The sequence below is a fragment of the Camelus dromedarius genome, chromosome 5, assembly GCF_036321535.1.
Source record: "Camelus dromedarius isolate mCamDro1 chromosome 5, mCamDro1.pat, whole genome shotgun sequence".
NCBI lineage: Eukaryota > Metazoa > Chordata > Mammalia > Artiodactyla > Camelidae > Camelus > Camelus dromedarius.
This window is the reverse complement of record NC_087440.1, coordinates 5854809-5882117: the sequence shown is the minus strand read 5'-3', so window position 1 is coordinate 5882117 and position 27309 is coordinate 5854809. Positions and strand designations below refer to the sequence as shown.

At 44.2% G+C, this 27309-nt stretch overlaps 1 long non-coding RNA gene across 1 annotated transcript in view; it reads right to left on the bottom strand.

Annotated features, from left to right (window-relative positions):
• The window catches only part of LOC116153418 (uncharacterized), a 34191-nt gene that overhangs the window by 2748 nt on the left and 4134 nt on the right, over window positions 1–27309 (bottom strand). Inside the window, exons 3-6 of the long non-coding RNA XR_004137141.2 lie at window positions 26957–27154; window positions 14749–14838; window positions 5508–5642; window positions 777–985 (exon numbers count right to left, since the gene is read on the bottom strand). This is a non-coding gene — a long non-coding RNA (uncharacterized LOC116153418). The remainder of the gene's footprint in view (window positions 1–776; window positions 986–5507; window positions 5643–14748; window positions 14839–26956; window positions 27155–27309) is intronic.

Below are 27309 nucleotides of genomic sequence, written 5' to 3'. Positions count from 1 at the left end.
CTCCTAAATCAGCCCCCATCTGGCAAGTTCCAAGGGGTCTGATGACAGGGGCATCAAGTCTCGAAAGAGGCATCTCCAGCTTTAAAAGCAGGGTTTTGGGTGTCAGTAATTGGCAATTGTCAGCTCTAGTCTGTCCATGGAGACAGGGACTCTGATGGGGCCTCTGGAGTCCCACTCTCAGGTCCAAGCCCACGCTGCTTGCCTGCCACCCTCCCCCACCCAGCCAGGTGTAGCTGGGCGAGGCCATCTCTCCGTGACATGTGCAGAATTTGTGGGAGGAACGGAGGAATATTTAGATCTTTTTTATTTACTACAAAAATAAAAAACATGCATTTGATCATGAGTGTCAGGGACTGGGAGGTAATGACAAGCCAAATGGAAAAATAACAGAACTTCTAAATTAGCCAGGGGAAAGGGGAGAAAAAATAATGGAAAAGAAGGAAAGCCAAAAAAAAAAAAAAAAGGTCAAATGCAAATCTATAAACAAGAAAGCAGAAATAGGAGTATTACTATGAGGCAAGGTTGACCCAATTATGTCACAAACTTATATACATCTAGGGATACAGTAGCTAAGTGTAACAAGCAAAAACAATTAGCCACGCAAGAACTTGATTTCAAAATACAGCCATGATGGGAGATTTAAAAATACCCCAAGAATCCTCTTGTTTTGTTTATTGTTCCAAAATTAGATAAGACGATCTTAGAACTGATGTGGGAGAGCACATGTCTAAAATCGCTAAGAAAATCATGTAGAGGAAGACTGCTGAGGATCTTACCTCGTGAGATGTGGATAAGGTCCTCAAAAGAGCTGCTGAATGCAAGGGCTTGGGGCACAGGAGGGTTGGCGGGTCGCCCCAGCCAGGGACCGCTGTGGAGAGGGCAGCTCCCAGCTCTCAGTGGCTGCACGGGCGCTGCAGGGTGGCCTCCACCAGGAAGGAGACAAGGGTAGAGCCGCCCCTGCTGGTGGCTCTGGCTGGTGGCGAAACTAGCAATAGAAAATTTAAAATAATGCCATGGCTATGATTTCTCACTCTAGGGTTGGAGAACATGCAAAGAAATAAAGAAATGTGAATTGACTGGACAATGTTTGAATATTCATTCAACAAACGGATCCTACAGGCAGGGTAGAGGGGGATCACTTCTGCCAGGCAGTGACATAGCTACTCTTTGGCTACAGCTGCAGGAGAAGACGTTTTCCTTTAAGGGGTTATATACACTTCACGGCTCAGATTGAACGGTGTCTGGAACTGACTGGGTCCTCTCAGAACCCAGCTCGTGGCCCAAACTCACAATTTCTCAGAGGCAACCAGAGAAGCCAGGGTACTATCTGCTGTCTAGGACTCCTATCCCCATCCCTATCCTATACTCCTATACTCAATGCATATTTTGTGAAAGAAACCTGTCATGTAGAAGATCTATCTACATATATATATATCTAGATAATATATATATGCATATATACACACACATGCCCATACACACATATATACATATATGTATGTGAATGGATAAACTTTTTTCAGGGCACAGAGAGAGGGAGGGAAAGACTGAGACACGGTGGCTCCCTTAGAGGGAAGCACATTGTTGTTACAGAACAGTGGGTAAGGCTAACTGATATGTGATTGGTTTCACCTAAGTTTCCTACCGTAAGTGGAGCCAGCTAGGTAGTTATTGCAAGGACTCCAGAAAACCTCTATCTAACTTCACTTTCTTCCATGATTAATAAAAATAGTAATAATAATAGAAGTTGACTTGGGATGGTCCTGAAGAAACACCCCCCACAGGATCTTGAGACTTGGAGGAGGACGCGGATAGTATTTGGGGCTTGCAGAATCCCCAAATCAGCAAAAATGAGCCAACATTTCAGAAGATGATGTGGGGCAAGAATAGCTGGTGGGAAAGGAAGCCAGAAACAGCCTTTTTTTTCTGTATTCTGTTAAGAGGAAGTAAGTATGGAAATAAATCTTTGCCTTCAAAGAGCTAAGTCTCATGGGGAGGCATATAAGAGTGCAGGCAAATAGAAAACACACGCTTGTTGCTTTAACAGTAGAAATACAGGGTGGAGGCCCATAAAAGAGAGACAGCTGTGCAGGTAGGGAATGCCTCCGGGAGGAAGCCATGTCTGAGCCTTGAAGAATGAATGGGAGTAGGTGAACAGTGGCTTCAGGGTGGTGAAGGCTTTCCAGCAGAGGGAATGGTACCTGCAAAGGGTAGAGCATATTTAGGGAAAAAAGTAAAGTTCCTTATGGCTGCAGTGGCGCATGTTTGAGGGCAGGAGTGGCAAAGGCCTTTAAAACACGTTAAAAGAGAAAAGCAGTGTCCTTTTTTTTTTTTTTTTTTTTTTTAATCTTAGTTCCTGCTCCCCTCTTGGCTTCCCCGAAAGAATAAATCAGCACAGACACGTCTTCTGCAAGATACATTCAGAAAAAAATAAACAGAGGAAAAATATTTCAGACATAAACATGTATCAGAAGAAAGAAAGCATGGCAGAGAAAAACAAATAAAGCAACAAAAAGATGGAAATGGACAGTGGATGGGGTGGGAGGAGCCACAGGCCAGGAGAGTGACAGCAGAAGAGAGCTATGGAAGACAGTGTGGTCAAGGAGCCGGAGGGAGAGGGCAGGAGAGCAGGGGCCCCCAAGAACTCGGGGCAGGTTCAGGCACTAGAGCTCAGACCCTGCTGACCACACACGGGCTCCCTGACCTTGTGGAGAGGCTCTCTTGCCCAAGCAGACCTCTCTCTTCCCTCAGTTCTCAGCTCCAAGGGAAGGGGAGAAAGATGTTTGCAAATCTTCAAATTTGGAGAGGGGAAAGCAGAGTAAAGACCATTGCCTCCATGTGCAGCCAAAGAAGCGCCAGAGGTCCCAAGAATTGTAGTTGGCGGAGTGATAACAGATTTATTTGCTTTCCTAGGGCCGCTCCACAGGAGGTGTTTGTAAACTTTTTGAAGGAGCTTGGAACAAAGCTGCTCCCAGAGACTCAGTGGGTAGCTGTGCCCCAGCCATGGAACTGAAAGGTTAGCGGTGAGCTGCTGAGCCTGGAAGGGAACCAAGGCGACATGGACTAGGGGCTCCGTGGGAGCTGAAGGCAGGGACAGGTGGTGGCAGCCCCCACCAGCAGGAAAGCCTTGGAGCAGCTCTGCCTGTGAGCTCTTTGAGGCTGATGCTTTGTGTCATAAATTTGACTCTGCTCAGCCCCTAGGGTGTGGTAGACGTGCTCCAAGTGCTTGCTGAACGGATGAAAGGAGGTGGCTGAGAAAAGCATATGCTAATGAGACCGCCTAGAAACCCCCCTGACTAATAATAATCAGCTCCTCCCTGAGTCCTTGAAGACACTGCTATGAGCTGCTGCCTGCAGCCTCTAAACAGCCCACAGAGTAAAGCCATGGCCTCTGCCACGGAGCCCTGTGACCCGAGGGGAAGCTTTGGAAACTTTGGCAACTAGTCTTAGAGCTCCTCCGGGGAATTCCTTGAAATCATAACATAAAATCCTGAAACCTCTAAAAGGAAGTCTGGAAGCCCCCGTCTGAAATCCTTGGAATCCCTACCAGGAAACCTGGAGCCCTGCTGGGAAGCCCTGGCAGTGCTGCTCAGGGTGACGGACAGCCTCTCAAGCTTGCATTACTGCGTTGTCTCTGCCTTTGCAGCAACAATTCCTGCTGGAGTAGGGGACGGGAAGGAAGGTTATTACCGTTTTCTTTTAATAGCAGTGGCTGTGTCCCAGTCACTTGGACCCAGAAGGCCCATCCCAAAAGGACAGGGCATGGAGTTCCCAGATCTCCTATCAAGATGGTGGGACTTTGGGAAGGCTGGTCCTCATTTTTGAAATGTATTTAGCTGTTAGAGAGAAAAACATTCATGTCAGAGATAAGAGACAGATGCAGGGACAGCTTCAGAAAAAGAAAAAAAATGTAGACAGATCCTGTAGCAGAGGGAAAGGGAAAAAAAACACAAATTTTAAAAAGGGATATTAAAGTAAAAGGAGGCAGTAAAGATTGGGAAATCACGGCTCACAGTATCAGAAACCAACACACAGGCAGGGCACTGCTGTCAACTGGATGGTGGAAGGCATCTCTGTCATAGTTGGTGAGCTTCCTTAGAAAGACTTTCTGTAATTCTGAGAGAAAAAGGAGATATGAGAAAAGACAAGTGGCTTAAGGGGTGTGTCTGAATGAGGCAGAAATGAAAAGGGACAAGGGAATATACTGGGACTGAAGGATAAAAATTTTCCTTTCTCCTTCCTCTCCTCTTCCAGCCTCCCCAAATGTGTTTCTAGGCATAAGATCTAATAGAATGAAGGGAAAGAAGAACTAGGTGGCATATGGGGGGCTAAGACCAACCCCAGCTTTGTGAGCTGCTGGGAGGACTCCCAGGACCCAGCACATGGTCAGGTTCACAGCTGTGATTCATGACAGCAACAGTACACAAAGCAAAGTCAGCAAAAGGAGATAGTATGTAGAACACGATGCCCAGAGTCTTCTCCCAGTGGAGTCACACAGGACATGCTCACTTCCTCTAGCAATGAGTTACGATGACACACTTGAAATACTGTCTATCAGAGAAGCTTGTTAGAGGCATGGTGCCCAGGGATTTTATTGGGAGCTGGTCATACGGACATCCTCTGCCTGCCGTGTAGCAAAATCCCAGACTCCCAGAAGGAACACAGGTGCTCAGCACAAACCAAACTGTTTGTACAAACTGGATGTATAAATAGTGAGCCACTCGAATCGGTTAGGGTGGCAGGAACCTTAAATCCAAGTTACCAGAACCCAGGTTCCTGGCGGCTCAGCCTGGCACACAGGCTTTTCCAGAGGAGCAGCCTTTTCCGCACAAGGTGCCTTGGGTGAGCACGAGCTGATGTGTTCCCCATATGCCTTCCTCTCTAGTCAAGCTAAGAAGCTGAAATCCAGTCCACACCTTAGGGACCATTTGAATGATCTGAAACGGTATAGGTGCTGCTGAGCAGCTCTACTGTAGAAAAAAAAGAAGGCTTGGTAGTTGTCAGAAGTGTTCCCAATTAGGCCTAACATGGAGAGGGGTCTTGGTGACACTTCTGAAACCTGACATCCCTCTCTACCTCCACGACCTGATTGAAACAGGCCCCGGACTTGGCTGCCTCAGGAGGGCTTCCTCTGGTTGTTAGCGGCACCTGCTCTGTATGACTGGGGGCCTCCTCTCGCCATCATCAGCAGATGAGCTGGAGAAACGGGGGACTTTATTCTCTCAGTACCCTCCTCCCACTTCTTAAGTATCTATGTCCATCCCTCTCCTCTACATCTCCATTTTCAATCATATAAAGGGATCTAAAATCACACTGAGGTAGACAAGCTTGCAGGGTGTGTGAAAGAGTTATTTTTAAACACTACATTAAATCCACCCTTTAATTTAGGGAGAGTCCCAAATAATGAGCTCTGGAGGTGGCTTGCCTCCTAAACGCAGGGATGTAGCCCCTCCAGTTTCCCACCTGCAGAACACACATGGCAGCGGGATCCCTCTTGGTGTCCTCACCTCTCCCTGCAGGGCTGAGTGTGTTCATTCCCTTGGTTTACAGGCATTGGGCACAGACGGGGCCATCATGGCACTTTTTACTGAAGCTGTCCTTGGCATTAGATCCAATTGTCAGCAGAAAAATGACTCAGTCACCTAGAATCAACAAGGAATGACCACAAATCAGGAGCTAAAGGCAATCTCAAATAGGAAAACGTGATTGAAATCTGATCTTTTTGATATTTTTTACAGTTAATGTCTTTGGTTTAAGGTTAGTATTTCCCCATGACAATCTTATGAGAATTTGAGAGTTTTTGATGAAACCAAGAACTAGTTTTAGAAAAAAAAAAAAAGTGGGGGGGGGGGGAGCAGGGATTTTTCAGAGCAGTCAGATCTATGGGAGTGTAAAGTGAGACCTGAAATTAGAGCCAGAAACTGACTCGATAGGTTTATGTTGAAAGGCTTTGGGCTGGTGGTGCTGTGTTAGGTGAGAATTCAGACTCTTGAAAATACTTTATCCTCATTCCCCTGCTGATGGAAACTCAGGAAGCCTTAGTGTACCTTATCTGGAACCAGGAAAATGAACTGCTAATTCATTCTGGAGAGATTTTTCTAGTGTCCCTTCTGAAACCTGTGTCTCATGAATCTTCTTGGACAAATTGGTAAATGGTCCCATTTACCTTCTTTAAGGAAAACTCCTGATTGTAGAAGGCAACTTCTGTCTTTGGAACCTTTTCTCAGAATTCACCCTGGGGCTATGTATAGAATTGGCAAGTGTGCTTACAGATTTCTCAGCCTACTCTTTTGTGCACTCTTCTCCTTTTCCTAAAACCTTTTCCCATGTACCCCTGACCTTCCCCTTCTCTCTCCTCTTCTCAGAGCTTGCACATATACCTTTATAAAAGATCTAATGATTTACCTGCCAGTGTGTTTAATTTCTAAGAAGGTCCAGTTCTTTCACCTAAGGAAATACAGCTGCAGTGATATACTCTAATGCATTATTAGCAAGGGTTGGTTTAGCCTTTTTAAGGAGTGAGGCTTTCCTGATGCTTTAAACTTCCCCAAATGCTGCAATGTAGACATGATCTCATTGGTCAAGGAAACTCTCAACAGTCCAAATAAAGACCCTAAGGATGGTAGCTCTTCTCACCATTCTTCTAGGACAGAATTTTATAAGATTCCAGGAGGATCAGCATTCTTGATCTATGAGGCATAGAAAAGATGGACATAGTGATCTCATCTTGACTTGGGTTAATGGGCTCTGCTCCTATAATTGCTCAACCAGTGTCCTCCTTTGCGTCCTTCTGCCCTCCCTCTGGCCTCCCTTGCTAATTTGGTTCTAATCTGTCTGTGACAGTGAAATATAAGGCAATTAGGGAAAATGATAGCAAAACATAGAAGCAATAAAAGAAAGAACAGTGACTGAGAGAGGGACAAACGTGGAGAAAGACGGATACAGAAATAATATACACAAGATACAGCAGGAAACAAATAAGATAGGAGAGATGGAACAACAAAGAGTAATAAACGGATATAGGGATTTATCTCAACAAAGCAAAAGTTTGTCAACATACAAAACTCAATCAATGTAAAACAGCACATTAATAGAATGAAGGGGGGAAAAAACACATGATCATCTCAACTGATGTGAAAAAACATTTGACAAAATCCAACACCCTTTAGTGGTAAAAATATTCAGAAAACTAGGAATAGTAGAAGGGGATTTCCTTAATATAATAAAAGTCATTTATGAAAAAGCCTACAGCTAACATCATACTCAATGATGACAGATGGAAATCTTTCCCCTAAAGAGAAAGAACAAGAGAAGGATGCTCATTTTTGCCATTGCTATTCAATATTGTACCGGATGTTCCAGCCAGAGCTACTATTCAAGAAAAAAATAGGCATCCAAATTGAAAAGGAGGAAGTAAAACTCTTTATTCACAGATGACATGATCCTATACATATATAAAATATTCTTAAAAATGTACATAAAAAATCTATTAGAGCTGATAAATTAGTTCAGCAAATTTTTGTAAGATCAAAAATCAGTTGTATTTTTATACACTGGCAATGAACAGTCCGAACAAGAAATTAATTTAAAATTTTCACTTGCAATAGTATCAAGAAGAATAAATACTTGAGAATAAATTTAACCAAGGTGATATAAGACTTGCACAAAGAAAACTACAAAACATTACCAAAAGAAATTAAAGGGGATATCAATAAATGAAAAGACAAGATACCCCAAAGATTGCAAGACTTAATATTGTTAAGATGGCAATCATAACGAAAGCAATCCACAGAACTAATGCAATCCTTATCAAAAAACCAATGATCATTTTTTTTACAAAAATAGAAAAAATTATTCTACAATTCATATAGAATTGCAAGGGGCCCCAAATAGCCAAAAAAAAATCTTGACACAGAAGAACAAAATTGGAGGACTAACACTTATCCTGGTTTCAAAACTTACTACAAAGCTACAGTAGTCAAAACAGTGTGGTACTGGGATATTATTGACATATAGATTATTGGAATAGAACTGAAATCCCAGAAATATAACCATAAATCAAAAGTCAGTTGATTTTTGACAAGGATGCTAAGACCATTCAATGAAGAAAGAATAGTCTTTTCAACAAATGGTGCAGGAACAACTGAATAGCCACATGCAAAAAATGATGATGGACCCTTATCTCACACTACATGCAAAAATTAACTCAAAATGAATTAAATATAAGAGTGAAAACCATAAAACTCTTAGGAGAAAACACAGAAGTAAATATTTTGACATTATATTTGACAATGGTTTCTTACATATGACAATAAAAGCACAAGTAATAAGAGAAAAAAATACATAAATTGGACTTGATCAAAATTAAAACTTTTGTGCATCAAAGGACACTATCAAAGTGAAAAGACAATCTACAGAATAGGAGAAAATATTTGCAAAAGATGAGACTGACAAGGGCTTAATCTCCAGAATATATAAACAGCTCATACAACTTAATAATAAAAATACAAACAACCCTGTCCAAATATGGGCAGAAGACCTAACAAGCAATTCTCTAATGAAGACATACAAATGGCCAATCGGCATTTGAAAAAAATGCTCAATATTGCTAATTATCAGAGAAACGCAAATCAAAACTACAATGAGTTATCACCTCATACCAATCAGAATGGCCATCATTCAAAAGTCCATGAACGATAAATGCTGGAGAGGGTGTAGAGAAAAGGGAACCCTCCTACACTGCTGGTGGGAATATAGTTTGGTGCAGCTGTTGTAGAACACAGTATGGAGATTCCTCAAAAAACTAAAAATAGACCTATCATATCATACAGCAATCCCACTCCTGGGCATATATCCAGAGGGAATCTTAATTCAAAAAGACACATGCACCCCAATGTTCACAGCGGCACTATTTGCAGTAGCCAAGACATGGAAACAACCTAAATGTCCATTGATAGATGACTGGATAAAGAAGTTGTAGAATATTTCTACAATGGAATACTACTCAGCCATAAAAAATAATAAAATAATGCGATTTGTAGCAATGTGGATGGACCTGGAAAATGTCACTCTAAGTGAAGTAAGCCAGAAAGAGAAAGAAAAATGCCACATGAGATCACTCATATGTGGAATATAAAAGAAAAAAAAAGAGAGAAAGGAACTTATTTACAAAACAGAAACAGACTTACAGATACAGAAAACAAACTTATGGTTACTAGGGCAGGAAAGGGGTGAGAAGGGATAAATTGGGAGTTTGAGATTTGCAGATACTAATATACATAAAATAAATAAGGTTGCACTGTATAGCACAGGGAACTATATGCAATATTTCGTAGTAACTTACAGTGAAAAAGAATAAGAAAACGAATATATGAATGTTCCTATATGACTGAAGCTTTGTGCTGTACTCCAGAAATTGACACAATGTTGTAAACTGATTATACTTCAATAAAAATATATTTAAAAAAAAGAAGAAGGTGTTCAAACAAAACCTAGTAAATGAATGTTCATAGCAGCACTACTCATAATAGCCAAAAAGCAAAACAACCCCAAGGTGGTCCAATTGATGACTAAATCAGCAACATGTGGTATATCTGTACAATGGAATACTATTCTGTCAAAAAAAGGGTGAAGTATGACAGATGATAGCACATGGATGGACTCTGAAGCTTTTACCTGAGTAAAAGAAGCCTGACACAAAAGGTTGTATTGCATGATTCAATTTTTTAAGAAATAGCTAAAATAAGCAAATCCATAGAGGCAGCAGACTCGTGGTTGCCGGGGTGGTGGTGGGAGAGGAAGCAGGGAAGGATGGGGAGTGACCATTTATAATGAGTATAGTTTCCTTCTGGGGTAATGACAATGGTCTGGAACTAAATGGTGGCGACAGCTGCACCACACTGTGAATATCTTAAATGTCACTAACGGTAATTTGATATCAAGTATATTTTACCACAATTAAAATAAGATATGGAACTACAGGGCAGGAAGAAGTTAGGTAAGTTAGGAACTTGGCAAGTTTGAAGAGACAAGAAACACTGTGGACATTGTGAACACAGAACACTGAAGACAGAACAGCTTCTGGAAGTTGCCACAGGCAGGAGAGAGCCCTGGGGATGTCAGCAGTGACGGACCATGAGTTCCCTCACTTTGTCCTCTCATATGCCCACTGCCAAGCTCAGCGAGAGGCGTGTAGTAGGTGCTCTGACACAGAGCAAGTGTATGAATGACAGAGTGACCTGTTGGAGGGGCTGGGCCTATCTGAGCTGAATGAACCAGCGAGCCCAGAACTCCTGCCAAGAAGCCCTGAGATGCTAACTGGAAAACCTGACAACATCACTAGGACATCTGGTAGCCCCTGCCAGGAAACTTGTCAGGAAGCCAAGCAAGCGCTGACCTCCGGCCTTCTGTCAGAATTTAGGGAGTGGTGTCTCCTAGAAATGCCTGTTACTTTAGTTATATTTGGTTCAGACCAGATGGTAAAGATAATTGACTTTTTAAAACACTCCTACTGTGAAGGGGACTCCCCCTAGAAAACAGCAAACTGGAAAGTCCAAAACCGTGGTAGCTGAGCACTTGAACTGCAGCTGGGCCCACACGTTCCTGTGCAGGGTGCGGCCTGGAAAAGACCCTGACCTCAGAGTGAGAGTGTGTGTCAGTTGCTAGAGTCTAGGAAGCCTATTCATAGGATCAGCGTGTGGTGACCTTAAATTAAACCCCCAAACTCAAACGTTACTGTGGAAAAAAGAATTACATGAAAGACGTTCCATTTGGAGAAGGGAGTTCTCCTGACTTTTGTACGAACAGGTCTTCACGGAAGAAGAGAGGCTGAGAAGTAGGGCCTGGGGCTGCCTCTCTGAGGTAGTGCAGCAGAGGACGAAAGCTGGGTAGGGCCTGAAAGGTTAGCTCCCCTGTTAATGGTAACTGGTAGACCCCAAGGGCCACTAAGTAGAGCCCAGAGGGAGATGGGGGTAGGACCGCCGTTGAACGGTCATTTCTGACTCCCTGGGACAAAGCCAGGGGAGGAGGACGGATGGGCCCCACCCCCACGGGGAATTCTTAGATGACATCCTCCCTCTTAGCTACTCTTTCGCCCCGTTATTCTCCTGAAGCCCTGACATTCCCATTTAAAAGAAAAAGTTGTCAGATGATGGAATAAGAGCTCAATCAGAAAAAAACAGAGAACTGATGAGATATGCAAAAAATGACAAAGAAAAAAGTAGAAATGTCTAGAAAGCCAAGAAGGACAGAAATATGGCCAAAACAGGAAAAGATTAAGTGATACGAGAAGTAAAGAAAGAATTAGTCACTGGAAGAAGGATTTGGGCAAGAAGGAGAGAAAAAAGGCAGGGGTCAGAAAGAGCTCTTCAAGACGGGACAGAAAGAGTCCATGGCAGTACCCTTTCTCCCTTGTGTTTACACGTAAGCGTGGTTTCTCTCAATGCCCTCTCTTTCCTCTCCCTTTCTCCTTTAATAAATAAATCTTGATTGTTGATTATCCCATGCACTAGGCTTGAAAAAGGAGGAATAAGACGAGTGAGATCAATGCCTTGCTCTTAAGTTTCCTTCAAGCGAATTACGTGATCCCCTGCGAAGGGCGGGGATAATAGTGTTCCTGCAGCTCGACTGTGGCTGGGATGGCTGGGAGCAAGGCTGGGCGGGGGCAGGGCATTCTACCTGCATACTGCGGAGAGACTGATTTCAATCGCCCCGAATCTGGGTCCACATCTGTCTTGTTCGTTGAGACGATGTAGGGGACAGGGGGCCCAGTGATGTGGGTAGTGGCTTAAGATTCAGACTTTTAAAGTTCCTGGCTGCCCTCAAAGTGTTAATTGGGTATTTTGGAACTGGTGGGCCTGTGCCTGCTGCACCCTCACACACGTTGTGGGAGAAGTTACGAGACTGCCTCTACTTTTCCTGAATTAGTATCTATTAAAGGGATTAAACAACACTCACATATACACACACACGTGCACACAACTGTGTACTATCCCTGTAATTTGATAAAAGACGTTTCAACACCAAATTATGGCTCTGCATCCCATCTTCTTTGAAACTCCCTTGCTTTGTGGATGGCACCACTAGGGTGACATTTGGAGCTCTTCCCAAGATGCGCCCTGGGGTCTATGAAGTTTGGGTGTTGTATTCCATCCCCTCCTCTGCCCTTTTGACGTTGTCAGCATTCTCCGCAGCACGGTCCTCTGCAGTACCCGGTTCCTTGATCTTCACATAATCCCCCCTGCCCACATAAGCTCTCAGCCATCCTTGGCAGGAGGCCACATAACTCACAGGACGTCAAATAAAACCTTCCTATTGCTGCCTCTCCAAGCTGCTCCTCCAGCGAGGATATGGGGACAAAGATGGAGGTTTAAGTCTGCAAGGATGCGCCTTCCTCGCCTGGGGGGCGTGCGGGGTGTGGGGGAGGGCAGCTGTTGTCCCTTCTGAATCTCTGGCTTGGGGACGTATTCTCAGGCTGCCTGGTCTTGGACACACCACTCCCTCTTGCCATTGGCATCTTTGGGCCATATATACAGAGGGGTCTTTGTCTCTTGAGCTTCTGTGAAGCGTGGTTATCTCCTAGTCCTCCCACGTCCCTTCTCAAAGCGGAAGCATTTTTCTAGGATTCCTTTTAGTCAACAAGCACCTTCATGTTTTGTCTCCTCCTCCATCAAAATCAGAAGTCAGGTATCCTCTCGCAAGGGGTCAGGCGTCTCACACCAAGGTGACAAAGAACACAGTTCCTCATCTTGACTCTGCCCAAGGGAGAGTTGCGACGGCCAACAGGAGTGTTGCCCGGTTTTACAGGGACCTACACATTTTCCCTCTTGCAGGGAGAGAGGGAACAGATGCATTTTGAAAACCCTGAAATACAGGTGGACTGCACATTCTTACTGCGCCTGCTTTGGGATATGCCATACTGTAGCCCAAGAATATAGCTAGAACCTTTCCCCAGGGCTTGCCCTAAATGTCTCTGAGAAAAGAAACAAGGTTGTCTTCTTGCTCTCTTTCCCCTCTCCTCTGCTCTCTCTCCTCCTCCTCCTTGGCAGCCTCCTGCCTCATGCCCAGTTTCTTGGTGTCCTCGGCACCAACCTGTCAAAATCCACTTTAAGCTCTTTGCATAAGAGGCCAGAGCATCAGCACTGTAGTCAGAGAAATCCATGGATTTCTACTTTCCCTTGCAACCTGCTTCCCAGGGGAGGATTCTCTGGGGATTAGGAACATGGCCTGTGGTTTATGGGGATCTACACATTTTTCTCCTTTTTTTAGAAAGGAGTAATTAGTGTCACTTCTGAAACCCTGACTTATGAGTGTATTACAGGCTCTCATCCCTCCTGCTTTGGCACCTGCCCCCCGTGGCAGGTGGCATCTCCAACAGCTTGTACTTCTATGACATCTGGGTGTCTGCCTTCTGGCTTTACCGCCTCCCCCGCAGTGGATCTCCTTGTGCTCTGCTCTCAGATGCCTAGAGCCTTTATGTTCTGTCCCCTTCTCCCTCCCTCCCTTATTCAGCCCAACCCTCAGTTACTCTTTGGGAAGCAGTCATATAACTGTCATGATAGCTAAAATCTTCTTCTTCTTCTTCTTTTTTAACCAATATTGTGATGGGATTTTTCCTCCTATCTCTGGAGAAGGGTAATGTATCACTTACAAAATCTCTGGTTGATAGATGACTTTGGGCTAAACTGAGAGTAAGTATATGGCAGAGGGCGGTGGCTTTCCCAAGATGGCATTTTGGAGGGGGCTGTGTGTGTGTGTGTCAGAGGTGGAAGAAGGACCAGAGATGATGCCATCCCACAGTGAGGCCCAAGTGTACCTTTCCAGGTGATCTAAGTGTCTTGGCAGGATGTCAGGTGAGGTAGGTGTCAGCTGCAGTGTCAGATCTCTGAAGGTGCCGGCATGTCCCCTGCAGGGACCAGGGTGACTTTTAGGGCTGCTGTGTAAAAGCCTGGAGTAGGGGATGGATGTTTTCTGCTCTTACTCGGGATTTAAAGACAGACCACAAGGCCTGTCCTCTGGCCCCTTCTCTTCTGGCCATTCTACTGTCTGGTCTTTCCTGAATGGAGGAGAATAAGGGAGGAAAGTTTTTGAAAATCTGGTGAATACAAAAAAGGAAGAAAATAAAAATCAGTTTTCACCCCAAGTAATAGAAAGCACACTAAAGAAGAAAAGAAGAAAATGTGTATGTGTATTTGGAGCCCTATTTGCAGGCCCTTAAACTCCTAAGGATGCACGTGGACCCTGGGTCGAGGACTCTTGCTCACGTTGGTTTCCGCAGAGAATGAGGAACACTCGACGAGGGTGGAACTCATGGTCAGGTGGACACTTATCCTTGATCTCCCTCCTTGTGGAAAGAATCCTGGGGGGTGCAGGGGCTACCGTGAGACTTCCTTGGAGACGTCCGTGTGATTTCACGGATTGGGCTGGGACTGCAGGAAGAGGGTGTTCAGATGAGTCCTGCTTCTGAGAGTCAAGTTCTGTGTTCCGTCTCAGCTTCGAGTATAGATGCAGGCCATGGTCGGGGACTGCGGGCTGCCTAAAGGGGGCCTTTTTGGGAAACAGCATTGTAGCGTCGGGCGCTTAAACCAGTTACTCCTTCCTTAGCAATCTCTCGATGGTACCTGCTCCAGTTGATGGTATCTGAAGGCACCTTAGGGTCCTTAGTCTGGCTTGAGCCCAGCTCATCTGGGAGTGGGGGCCCTTCAGATCACTGGGGCAAGCATAGGGACGGACGGACAGGCTCCTGCTTACCTCAGGGAATTGTTCATTGTGGATAGTCAGTGCCCCTCCTCCCTTTGGTTCTTGTTTCTTCTTATCTCAATCTCCATTACATTCAATGTCCTTGTGAAAAGAGAAAAAAATATTAAGCAGCATCTGTCTACTTCTACATATTAACCATAGAGAGGGCAGGGATACAGGGAAGGTTTGGAATGAGGTACAATTCATGGAGACAAGGCAGGGAAAGAAGTGAGTCTCTACTTGGACGGCATCCTAGAGGCCTGAAGGGCCAGCAGGTGCTTCCTGTGCCCAGAAAACCCATTTGCCACAGGAGGTAAGAACAAAGGGAAGGGCAGGTGCACGCTGACTGATGTGGGAGAGGTGGTCACGCGCTTCCCGCCCCACTCTCTCAGGCCTTCTTTGATGTAACGTTAAAAGTCAGCTGAGGATACCGTGAGCTAACCCAGTTGGTCTCAGACTTAGAGTTCACGGACAAGTAAATTTAACAACAAAACAAACAAATTTTTAAAAACTAATGTAGGTTTGACATCTTTGATCTAGCCTACTAAGGACATTTAACAAAAATTTATAAAACCAAGCAGCTTTGTATTATCAGGTCATTTTATGAAAAACATTTTGACACCATAAAATAGAACTAATTATCAGAATACGGAAAAGCCTTTAAAAGGAACAATTTGGCTTTAAAACTCAGTACACGGTTTGACCTTTCCTCCTTTTGCTTGCTTCAGTGGAAACATTTCCCTGGCTCCTCCTCAGTCTTTGGATTGGCATTTAGCATCCACAACACTAATCCAGCTCCTGCCCCTCAGAAACCGCCTCAGTCCCACGTACCCTCTGTGCCTCTCCGAGCCGCCTGTAAGGCACAGAGGCTCAAATTCACAGTGGGTTTACACAGGTCTGTTTCCCTTCTCTAGGGGAAAGGGAGGTGATGACCTTCAAAAAACTCTGATTTACAAAAGAAATGTTCTGGGTCCTCATCCTGCCTGGCTCTGAGACACGCCACCCCGACCACAGGAGGTATTTGGGGGGCGTCTAGAACCTGTGTCCCACGACTTGCTCGAGACTTTGTAGGAAATACAGCAGCTTGTTTCTTGCTCTCCCAGCTACTGCCTGTGCACTTTTTTCTCCTTTGTTAGCTGTCACCCCCTAGGTATCCATTTTCTCCCTCCCACCTGTGCAAAACTAACTGCAAGTTGTCATTTTTCCAAGAGGCCAGGGGATTCACTAAGGGGAAGATCACGGCTCCCTCCCCAACCACAGGTGTTGTGTTGCGCTATTTCCCTGAGGGAGAAACCAGGGCCCATCAGGAACGCAGCCTGAGGCTCTTAGGGATCTGTGCTTTTCTCTCTCTCATGGGAGGGGTTAACAATATCATTTTTGAAATGATCGTATTTATAAATAGATTATAGGACCTTGTCCTGCAAACCTGAAGCTCTGCCACGTTCTCTGCAGAGGGTGTCTCTAGGATCTGTGTAGGGTTCTCCTGCAGCCTGCCCTAGATCTGCAGAGGAGTTTTGACTACTTACTCCAGTTTCTCCACCTCCCATCTTGATGCTGCATCATTTTCCAGCCCTCCTTCAGGGCCTTCCCCCTCCATCTCCCACTTCCCTATCAGAACCAGCTCTCATCCATCCTCAGAGCAGGGACCAGTTAATGAAAGTGAAAAATGTGCACAAAGTCCCCCACCCCTCTTATTTCCCCTTTCCAAGCTGTCGCCAAAGAGAGAGTGCAGTCACCAAGGATCTGGCCTGAGGTACCCAGACATCTGTGCTTTCCCCCGTCATAGGACAGAAGGAACTGGTGTCGCTTCTGAAACCCCCGACCACGGGTGGGTCTTCATGCGCTCTGCTTTGGGAACTGCCACCCTCCGCAGGGAGGAGGATCTCTAGGTTTGTGTAGAATCTTTTTTCAGGGACTGCCCTTGATCTATTTATGAAATAAAGAAGGTTGCTTTTTTGGCCTTCCACCTCCCCACTAAGCCCTGCCTTCCATGTTTTTCACTCTCCTAATGCGAGCTACAGCTTCTTGGGATGCTCACTTCAACCACCAGCTGTCCTTTGGCGTAAGGCCAGCATAACTCACATTAAGGTGGGAAAAGCATGCAGCTCCCCATTCTGTCTATTCAGACTGTACAAGTGAGGGGTCCAGTGAGCGAGACCCAAATTTGTAAGTGACCTGAACTTTTCCCACTCGCTGGGTGAGAAGTGTTATAGGAAAGGTCATCAGCACCACTTTTGAAATCTCTGACTTCATAGACAAGGACCTCTATGTTGTCCCACTGTCCCGCTTTAGAATTCTTTTTGCTGATAACTAAACTTTGTTTTCTTGCTCTTTTACCTCCCCTTCGCTAAGATTTTGGCAGATGTTCTGTCTTCTCCCCACTTTTAAATCGTTTGGGGAAAACACCAGATAACTCAGAATAGGATAGAAAATATCCATATTTTTTCCTTTTGAAACAGTGACAGTCCTTAGAACCAAAGCAATAAAGTTCTAATGATTGCATATCAGGCATCTCTGCTTGGGATAACCCTTGGGGAAGCACAGTTGTGGAGGGGGCGCTGTGAGTCACCTGCCTTTGGGGAGTCTGCCCTGGTGGCTATGGGAACTCATCCTGGGTCAACCAGTCTGACCTGAGAGCTTCCTGGGGTCTTAGGGAAAGGAAGTCCACAGGGTAGCTATGCCTACAGGTTTATACGCTTTTGGTTTCATAAGAGGTTTCATTTGCCTTGTCCTGAAACTGCTCTCCGAGGTTTTTTTTTAATAAGACCCTAAAAAGAGCTACATTTTTAAAAAGGCTGGCATTCAGTTGTTCAGCAAAGATTCTGAGATAAAACTGCAATAGTTCAGCTACGAAGGTGCTGGAGGACCTAGCATGTGCTAGAGAAGATCTGTTTTGGTTCTGATTCTGCCATTTTCCAGCAACATGGAATGGGCCCCTGAACTTTTTGATCCTCTATTTCCTCATGGACAAAATTGGTTTACTGCTACTAACCATACAGCGTTGGAAGGTTAAAAGGCTCACTCTAGGGTGTGAAACATAACGTTCCTTGTCACTGTAGCACTGTGGCTTGAGTGCTGCCAGTTCACATGGGCACATCCTTGTCCCCCACGGCGCTTCCATCCTCTCTGACCGATACTGAAGTTTCTTCTTCAGTGTCTGAACCTATACTCCGTAGACACTGACGGGCTCTATGTGGTCTGTAGAACTCCTGAAACTGCCTGCAGAAGTGTATTTGTATGTGTGGGGAGGATTTTCTGGGGAGAATATTCATAGGTTCTGTTGGATTCCCCAAAAGATTCCAACATCTAAAGAGTTTCAGATTTGGAACTCGAGAGTTCAACCTTTGAATTCATCAACAGAAGTCACTCTCATCTTGTGAGTCTAAGGTTCTAGCAAATTTAATGGTGGTGTCTGACTGTGAGACAGGATACCTGAAATTGAAACAATGAGGAAAAATCTGTGACGTGCTCACTGGCGTAAGATTATGCAGTTGCCCACCAGCTGAAGGGCAAGGCTGCAGGTCTGCCTGTGTTGTTATTGTCAGCTGTCTGACCCTGAGCAAGACTGTTCCCTTCCCTGACCTTCAATGACCTTGTGCGTAAAATGACGGGATGAGCCCATGGTTTCCCCAAGTCCCTCTACAACTCTAAAATAATATAACTCTCTTAGGAAGCAGGATGAAAGCAGACCTACATTCCTACTGTAAATGAAAAAGAGCTGCAAGGAAAAGGTGCTTTGTGCCTAAGGTTTCTAGATTCCAGGGACTTCATCCATGAAAATGATCTGAGAGCGAGTCTGCTGCTCAGAAAGTTCCAGGGTGAAGGAAGCAGGAGGACTGCTCCAAGAACCTCTGATAAACCAGACACTGGATGGGCCCCCTATGCTGAGACCCGGGATGGAAACGTCGGGGTTATTTCTCTGCAGGGCATGGCCTTTCCCGGCCATCAGTGCCTGAGCCAGAAGACATTCCTGAGTGTGTCTTCAGACTTGCACCATCAGTGGCTGGCTGGGGAGCATCAACACTTCCCTGCAAACAGCTGAGTGCTCATGTAAGTCCAAGGGGACCACTAACACAACAGGAGGGGAGCCTGGGCAGGAGAAAGCAGGGCCTGCCAGCAGCCAACTCCCAGGCTGGGGAAAGGGAAGCAGAAGCCTCTGAGAAATGTGCACTCGTGCTCTGCTGGGTCAGGTGGACCTTCTATGGGTTTATGATATGTTACCTAACTTGTTGCTAGGTAATGATTTAGCTTTTCAAAATATACCCACAGATCATTACTATTTCTAAATAGCTTCAGGATAGTCATTACTACCCATTTTCACTTAAAAAGAAATGAATTTTAGGGAAAGGGGATAAGGGTAGGTAGATTCCATTCAGAGAAAAGGAGTGGGGGCTGTATCTTAACACTGCCATTCCCATCACTAAGGGAGGACATCAAGGTGGATGACTTTTGGATGCCAAAGACAGGTGAAAAGGAGAAGTGTGTTTGCCACAACTTTCCTGAAAGGGAGTGTGGAAAAGAAATCAGAAGGCCTCTTGACAAGCGGAAAGAGGAAACCACGTGCTCCACGGCATTGCCATCCACGCTCCACCTAGGCTACACATATGGAGCACCTTTCTCCTCCACTTTCGACAGCCTGGACGTTTTTTAAAAAGATTTTTTAAAAAATGTATATGGTCTCATATAACATCAAGAAATTAGGAGAAATTTAGAGTAAAAAGCAAAATGTCCCATTTAGCTCCTATCCTTCCAAAGTAACAGCTGCCAACAACCTCTTGTCCATCTTTCATGTCTTTTCTGTCTTTATATACATGCATGTATGTACATACACTCCACTCTTTACTCATTTTTGAGATGACTGCTTGTCTGTGTAGGTGGGTCTTTCTCCTTTCTTGACAGCTACATGCTACTCTATAAATACACTGATGGGTCCTTAGGTTGTTACCCTGTTAGGGTCATTACAAGGACATCCACCTCAATAGGCTATTTTTTGTACATGTGCAAGTCCACTATCTCTTAAAAAGGAGTGGGAAGTCACATGAATTTAAAACAGCTACTCATTATATGCTTTTCCTTTATAAAGGAAGAACTCTAAACTATTCCATTCAACACCTGCCTTCTGACTTAAGAACACAAAACATTCATTATTTTCAGTCATAAAATACTCAATTAAAAAAACTAATTTACTTATTACACATAGGATACATAGAAGAGAAATAAAGAGGAAAACAAATAAGTAAGGGAAAAACAGATAAAACCTTCATGATTTCTAAACATCTGTGAAGCAAAAATCTAGTCTATTATACTAAACACAAAAATACCTTCTCAGGTTTTATATTTCAAGATTGGTAGATTTCAATTGATATATATTATACTCTGTTCATTGAAAAAAAAAGACCACATCTTTTCAAAAGCCTTTGAAATGTTCACAAAACTGATCATTTATCATACCACAAAAAAAAAAAAAACTCAATAAACTCCCCAAAGTAGAAATATTGTATTGAAAATTGTATAGATAATATACTCTGAATTAACAAAACTAAAGAGATTAAAAAGACCATCACGTGGAAAACATCTGAAGTCCCTTAGCTCTGAGTACAGCAGGGAATGAACCCTAAAACTGTAGAATATCCATAAAATAATCAGTGAAAGCACCCACTATCATAACCTGTAGGATTCTACAGAAGCTTTTCTCCGAATAAACTATGAACTTTATTTCATAGACGTAAATTCTTCTAGTAAATAAAAATAATTATCAAATTACGCATTCAGCTCAAAAATCTGGAGAACAGGAAGACGTTATTAATAAATATTAAAATGGAAATCATTACAGCAAAAAAAGCAGGAAAAGGACAGAACTAATAAATACAAGAGCTGGTCCTTTGAAAGACTAAAAAGTAGATTAACTTTTTGAAAAACGAATTATATAACCTAGTTAGTGAAAAGAATGGGTACAACAGGATCTTGTGGTGGCTCACAGCGAAAGAGAATGTGACAGTGAATGTACGTATGTTCATGTATAACTGAAAAATTGTGCTGTACACTGGAATTTAACAACATTGTAAAATGACTATAACTCAATAAAAAAAATGTTTATATAAAAAAAAGAAAAGAACAGGTACAAATACCCAAAAGAAGAAGCAGTAAAAAAATTAAGCACCAAAAAATAATACGTAGAATCGCAACTGATTCTCTTACTCAGCTCTAGGCAAATGTATTTGAAAATGTGAGTGAAATAATTTTCCAGGAAACTGTCAGAAAGCAACCACTACCCTCCAAAAATGCACTGGGCCCAGACAGTTTCACAGAGTAGTTCTACACAAACTGTAAGGAACAATCTAACACATCCAGAACTTAGAAAAAGAAGGAAAGCTATCACAAAAAAAAAAAAAAAAAAAAAAAAATTGAAGGAAGAATAACATTAATGGCAGAGAATCTAGGATGGCCAAAACTCTTTTTCAAATGAACAATAAAACTGAAGAACTTGTCCTGTTTGGTTTTAAGTTTTAGGAAAGAGCTGTAGTGATGAAGGCAGTGTGGTATCGGCACAAAGGTAAACATACAGATGCAGGGAATATGAGAGAAGTAATACCACACATACACGGCCAATTGGTCTTCCAGGGCAATTCCACGGGAAAGGAGAATCTTTTCAACGTGGTGCTGTCACCAGCAAAGTCCCGGAAAAATAAGAGAATCTATGACGGTCTAACCTCTTCTTTTGTCCTTAGACTGATGTCACGTGCACAGCCGAGGAAGCGCTGCGCATGCGCACTCCATCCCTCAGCTCAAGGTGGCGACACTGCCGGCTGGGACGTGGGTTGTACGCATGCGTCTGCCTGGTGAGAACTCCACCCCCTCCCCCCTGACAAGATTCCTGAGCTTGGACCCTGGAGCCTGAGCTCCGGCCTCTCCACTCTCTCAGCAAAGAAGAAAGCTTTTCTTTGTTTCTGAACCAGACCCCGTCTTCAGTCCCACACCGGGCAGGAGGACCCTTGCTGGGAACCAACTCTAAAGGTCCAACGACTGGCTGGATATCTGTGTGGGAAAAAATGAAATTCCACCCTTATCCCACGTTATGCACAAAAATTAATTCAAAATGTATCATAAACCTGTATGAAAGGGCTAAACCTTCTCGATTTTACAAGAAAACAGAGGGGAAACTGTGACCTTGGCTAGGCGAAGATTTCTTAGATATGTTGTCCAAGAACTGTAACAATAAGAAAATTTTGATAAACTAGCCTTCATCAAAATTTTAAACTTTAATTCTCCAAAAGACACCATTAAGAATGTAAAGATAAGCCACTGACCGGGAGAAATTATTTGCAAAACATAATATCCAACAGAGGATTTATATAAAGATTATGTAGTGGACCTTTATACCTCAGTAAGACAACCCAATTTTAAAAGTGGCAAAAAATTTGAACAGATGCTTCATCAAGATAATACGAACAGTAAATAAACATAGGGAAACAGCTTCGCCCTGGTGCCCTGGCAACCCCACAGGCAAAAGCTTGAACAATAGCTTATCCGAGTCTTGACATAATGCCTTAGGGTACTCCCAGAACAGGAGAGGATAGGAAGCTTGTGAGAAGTTCAAGGCAATCTCTCCTGGGAGATCCCACTTCATCAGAATAGGGTTGCAGAATATAAAACCTGAGCTATAGTCTAGAATTGGCTCCTTAGCAGTGGGGTTTCCCATATTTTACATCACAATCATCCGGCCCCTCTGGTCTCTGTATCATGCTTTGTGGCAAGGACCACGGGGAGCTGGCACCTTTGGTTTATTCTTCCACTCACTACCTTCTTAAGTAATTGTCTGAACTGAAAAGTGGCTCATTGTATCCTTACAAGTTGAATCATGCAGGCCTTGGCTTTGTCTGGTGTGTGAGCCTGACAATAAGTACATAATAAAAGCTCAACTTCTTTGGTTTTCAGGGAAATGCAAATAGAAACCATAGTGAGATGACACCACTACACACCTATTAAAAAGGCTAGAATCAGAAAGACTGACCATACCTAGTATTGGAGAGGATGAGAAACTAAAAGGCTCAGCACTTCAGGAGGGTATACAAAATAGTAAAGCTATTTTGGAACAATATTTTGGCAATTTCTTAAAAAGTTAAACATACACCAACCATATGACCCAGCCAGTCTGCTCTCAGCTCTCAGCTGTTGACCCAAGAGCAATGAAAGCATATGTCCACACAAAGACTTCTATAGCAGCTTTGTTTGTAATAGCTAAAAACTGGAAATAACCCAAATGTCCATCAATAAGTAAATGGAAAAAACAAATTGCAGTACATTCATATAAAGGAATATTACCCAGCAATAAAAAAGGATCAAACTATTGGTAACAGAATGAAGTCATTAAACCATACCAAAGATAGTACATGTTATATAAGTTCATTTATATAAAATTCTAGAAAATGCAAACTAATCTACAGTGACAGAAAACAGATTGGTGGTTACTTAGGGATGGGAGGTGAAGGAGGGAAGTTTGGATCGCAAAGCATCATGAGGAAACTTTTAGAGTGATACCTTCATTATCTTTATTGGAAGGATAGCTTCATGGATGCATACATATGTCAAAACTCATCAAATTGTACACTTAAAATGTGCAGTTTATTGTATGTCAACTATAAATTAAGCCATACAAAAATGCAACCTCATCTAATTTAAGTCACTCTGGCTGCTGTGAGAAGGGCCCGGGGGTGGGAGGAGGCAGGTAAGAGTAGAAGCTGGGGGGGGGGTTCGTTAGGAGGCTGGTGCAGTCATCTGGGTGACAGATGCTGATGGCTGTGGTGATAGTGGAAATGGAGGGGAGTAGACAGATTTAAGGCATATTTTGAGACTTAGAAAGACTTGCTATTTTCTCTCTTGAGACACGTACCTTCTAAGCTAGCTATGAGGAACCTTGAGCCACATGTAGGGGTTTCAGCTGACAAATCCTGCTTCATGGAGGTGACATGATAGGAGAGAAACCCAGGGCACTCAAGGTGGTGGAGCTAATAACACTCTACCCCCATAAAATTCGGACCCCAAAAGCGAATGGAAGGTCCACAGAAGCACTACCACTTCCCAACAGATGGCAAAGCAAACTGCCTCCCTTAAACTGCCTCTTCTGAAGGGGAAGGAGAACATCCCTTGAGGACTCATAACCACAAGCATCCCTCATGAGGTTTAAAGCCCCCACACCACGCTCCCTCCCTCTCCCTCCCTCCAGCCAGGAGCCTGGGACCCGGGCTGTGAGTAAAGCCCTGAACAGGGTCTCCAGCGACCAGAGGTGCTGAGGACCAGCAGCCTCCTCTCACCATGGCCGAGGTCTCCCAGGGCAGTCTAGCCCCCTGGCCTGTGCCCTGCCCTGCTGCAAACCTGGGGCCCGAGGAGGCTGAGGGCTCTGGCCTTGGTCTGGGAACTTGGACTTTGGCTGGGCTGCCCCCTGGAGAGAACCCCTCCTCCTGTCTTTGTCCAAGGCCAGGCGCGTGGGGCCCAGGTGCTGCGGGGTGAGCGCGGCCACTGTGAGAAGTGTGTTTTTTCCACACACCCCCCCGCCCCTCCCCAGGCGCCTGGCTCTCCAGCTGTTTTCTTCCTCTGGGCTGTGGAACCTTCTGCAGATCCTCTCCCAGGACAAGGAAAGCAGATGTCGCTCTCCCCAGCAGGCCCCCGAACACCCTCCCCCTCTCCCCACAGGGCACCTGGCCCTCTCCCTGCTTAATTCTCCAGTGACTGCTGCCCTTCACTGCAGCTCGGGGGTCGGGAGCAGGGTGACCTTGGCCCCCAGCTCCACTCTCTGGGCTCAGGGCCTGTGTCTGGGGAAGGGAGGCTCGGTTCCCCTGGGGAGGACCTGGCTGCCCAGCAGAGGGGTCACCAGGCAGGTTTGCTGGGGCCTGGCCTGTGTCTGAGGAGGCTGGTGGCTCAGAGGCCTCTGTCTGCAGGCAGGACTGGCTTGGAAAGTCACAGGGCACACGTGCAGGGCCCCTCGCCAGCATTTTCGAAGTGCTTTATCTCCACCTGGACAGTGGATTTCAGGCATCTCTGTCATATTTTCAGGAAAATGGGGGTGGGCTCCCTTGGGCTCAGAGAAATGAAGCCACCTGACCGGGGTCAGAGGGCAAGTGGGAGGGGTGGGACTGGAGTCCCAGAGGGGACAGGACTAGCGAGTGGCCCCCTCCTGGCAGTGGATCTGGGCTTCAAGTGGGGCTTTGAGTGGGACCACGAGGCTTCAGGCTGGCCCAGGAGGTCGTATCCTCTGTCTGGAGACATATTTCTGCCACCTTTTTCTCCACTGTGCTGGGCTGGGCCTCCTTTAAGCCCCCAGAACAAGGTGGGTCACCTTCAATCACCCAGCCCGGTTGCTCTCATTGGAAAGGCGTGCCCTTTGGTGAAGGGGAGGATGCATTTTTGAGGTGAAATATTGTATACAGCTAGGAACAGAAAACATTAAAAGACCATGGATGTCAGCAAGGTTCGCACCAGGGCCAGAAAGTTCAGGAAAAAAGACAAAGCTTCCTTGCAATGAAGGATCAGCCAGGCGGTCCACACCCTGTATCCCAGGCTTCCTCCATCTTCAGGGTTAGAACAAGCCTTGTCTGGGCCTGGGGAAGGTCCCAGGGTGGTGACCCCAAGAAAGAGTTGCCAGATATGCAGAAAATATGCATATCCGGTATATGCAGAATATGCCCCATATGTATATGCAGCATATGCATATATGCATAATAGTTCCCATATAATTTTGCCCTGCATCTTATATTGACCTTGTCAGAATGCCCTGAATGTCTCGTATTCAGCTTTCTTTACAATAAATTGCAAGAGTTTGGCAATTAGAGCTTTTTCTGCCACGGTTACTGGTGCTTGCATCACTTAAATGGCAGCACTAGTTAAAAATCACACACATCCTTCCTAAATAAAGATCTGGACCACTCTTTATGTTCTCTCCTGCAGAATTAGCTGTGGGAGCATCAAAAGAGGGGACTGGCAAGTGAAACCACTTACTTTTCATATTCAAGAAAGGGAGAAACTATTCTTTAACCAAAATCCCAAGTCAAGAACATAACCACTGTTAATTAGAAGTGACTTGGGTCTATACACAAGGAAAGTCTGAGAAACCGTCACATTCAGCAAGGGTCTGAGCAGACATGATGACTATAATGTGCTGTCCTGGATGGGATCGTGGAACAGAAAAAGGACTTGGGTAAAAATTAAGGGAATTTGAATAAACTATGGCCTTTAGTTAATAACAACATATCAATATTGGTTTGCTGACTGTGAGAAATATACCACATGAATGTAAGATGTTAATAATAGAGGAAAATGGTTATTTGGGGACTCTATTATCTTCATAATTTTTTTGTAAATCTAAAGCTATTCTAGGGGGAAGGGTATAGCTCAATGGTAGAGTACGTGCTTAGCCTGCACGAGGTCCTGGGTTAAATCCCCAGCATCTCTGTTAAAAAAATTAAATTAAATAAATACATAAATAAACCTAATTACCTACCCCCCCCCCAAATAAATAAGTAAAACTATTCTAAAATTTTAAATGTATTTTCAAAAAATCCCTTGGGCACGGAGACACTAATGGCTTTCCCTGGTCAAGAACGTTGCGTACATTTACCAGGGGAGGAGCGGATTCTGTGTCAGGAAGAGAGCATAGGGAAGCCGGCACAGTGATTCTTCCAGACTCCACTGGTGTCTTTTCCCCTTATGACCTGGCCATGTATTCCTACCACGTCTCTGTGACAAGTCTTAGTGATGAACACAACTAAACCCTGAGGCCCATGAGTTCTTCTAGCAAACTTCTGAGTGTGGGGGAGGTCTTGCAGACCCCTGACTCAGTTACCATTCAGGATTCTGCAATTCTCTATCGTTCAAACCCTGTTGGCTCCCTTTAACAAATGTAGTTGTGAGAATGCCAGTTTATTTGAAGCATTGAAGTAATAGTTAAATGCTGAAGAAAAGGCTCCAGTAATCCACTGAGTGAAGACCACTTATTTCTTGTTCATAATTTTCAGTATCTCGTTAGCAATAGGATTATGTATGTTGAAAGAAGAGAAAATATCTTTCTTATAGAACTCCATTATTTATAGGAATTTGTTGAAGGCATTGAAGAAAGCATTGGCAGAAAAATTTTTTATCCTTTTCAGTGTTAAGGATGTTCTTAAAGGAAGATTATAAACAGGTAAAGAAATTCCTACTTGACGTGGATAATTATTATGGCACTTACCATGACTATCTTCTGAAATGGTTTCATCCCTAAAGAATTCCATTCTTTTACGTGGAGTTACTAAATATTCTTCCAGCATGGGAGCAAATGAAATTTTCATGTGCAGTGTTGAAGAAGGGAATAGAGGTTGTTGACAATGCTTTTTTTTTCCCCAGTGGACATTTTAAAAAATCGTTGATCAAGAGATGCAGTGCAATCCTGAAGAACAGAAAATCAAATTAGACCTTGAAAGATGATATTATGTGTTTCAGCAAGTCATATTTGAAGAGCAGGTCTCAGAGTTGTTAACTTTATATGCCAGTACGTGCTCAGTAAACTGACTTATAACACTAATGTTGAGTGTATTGGTTCAT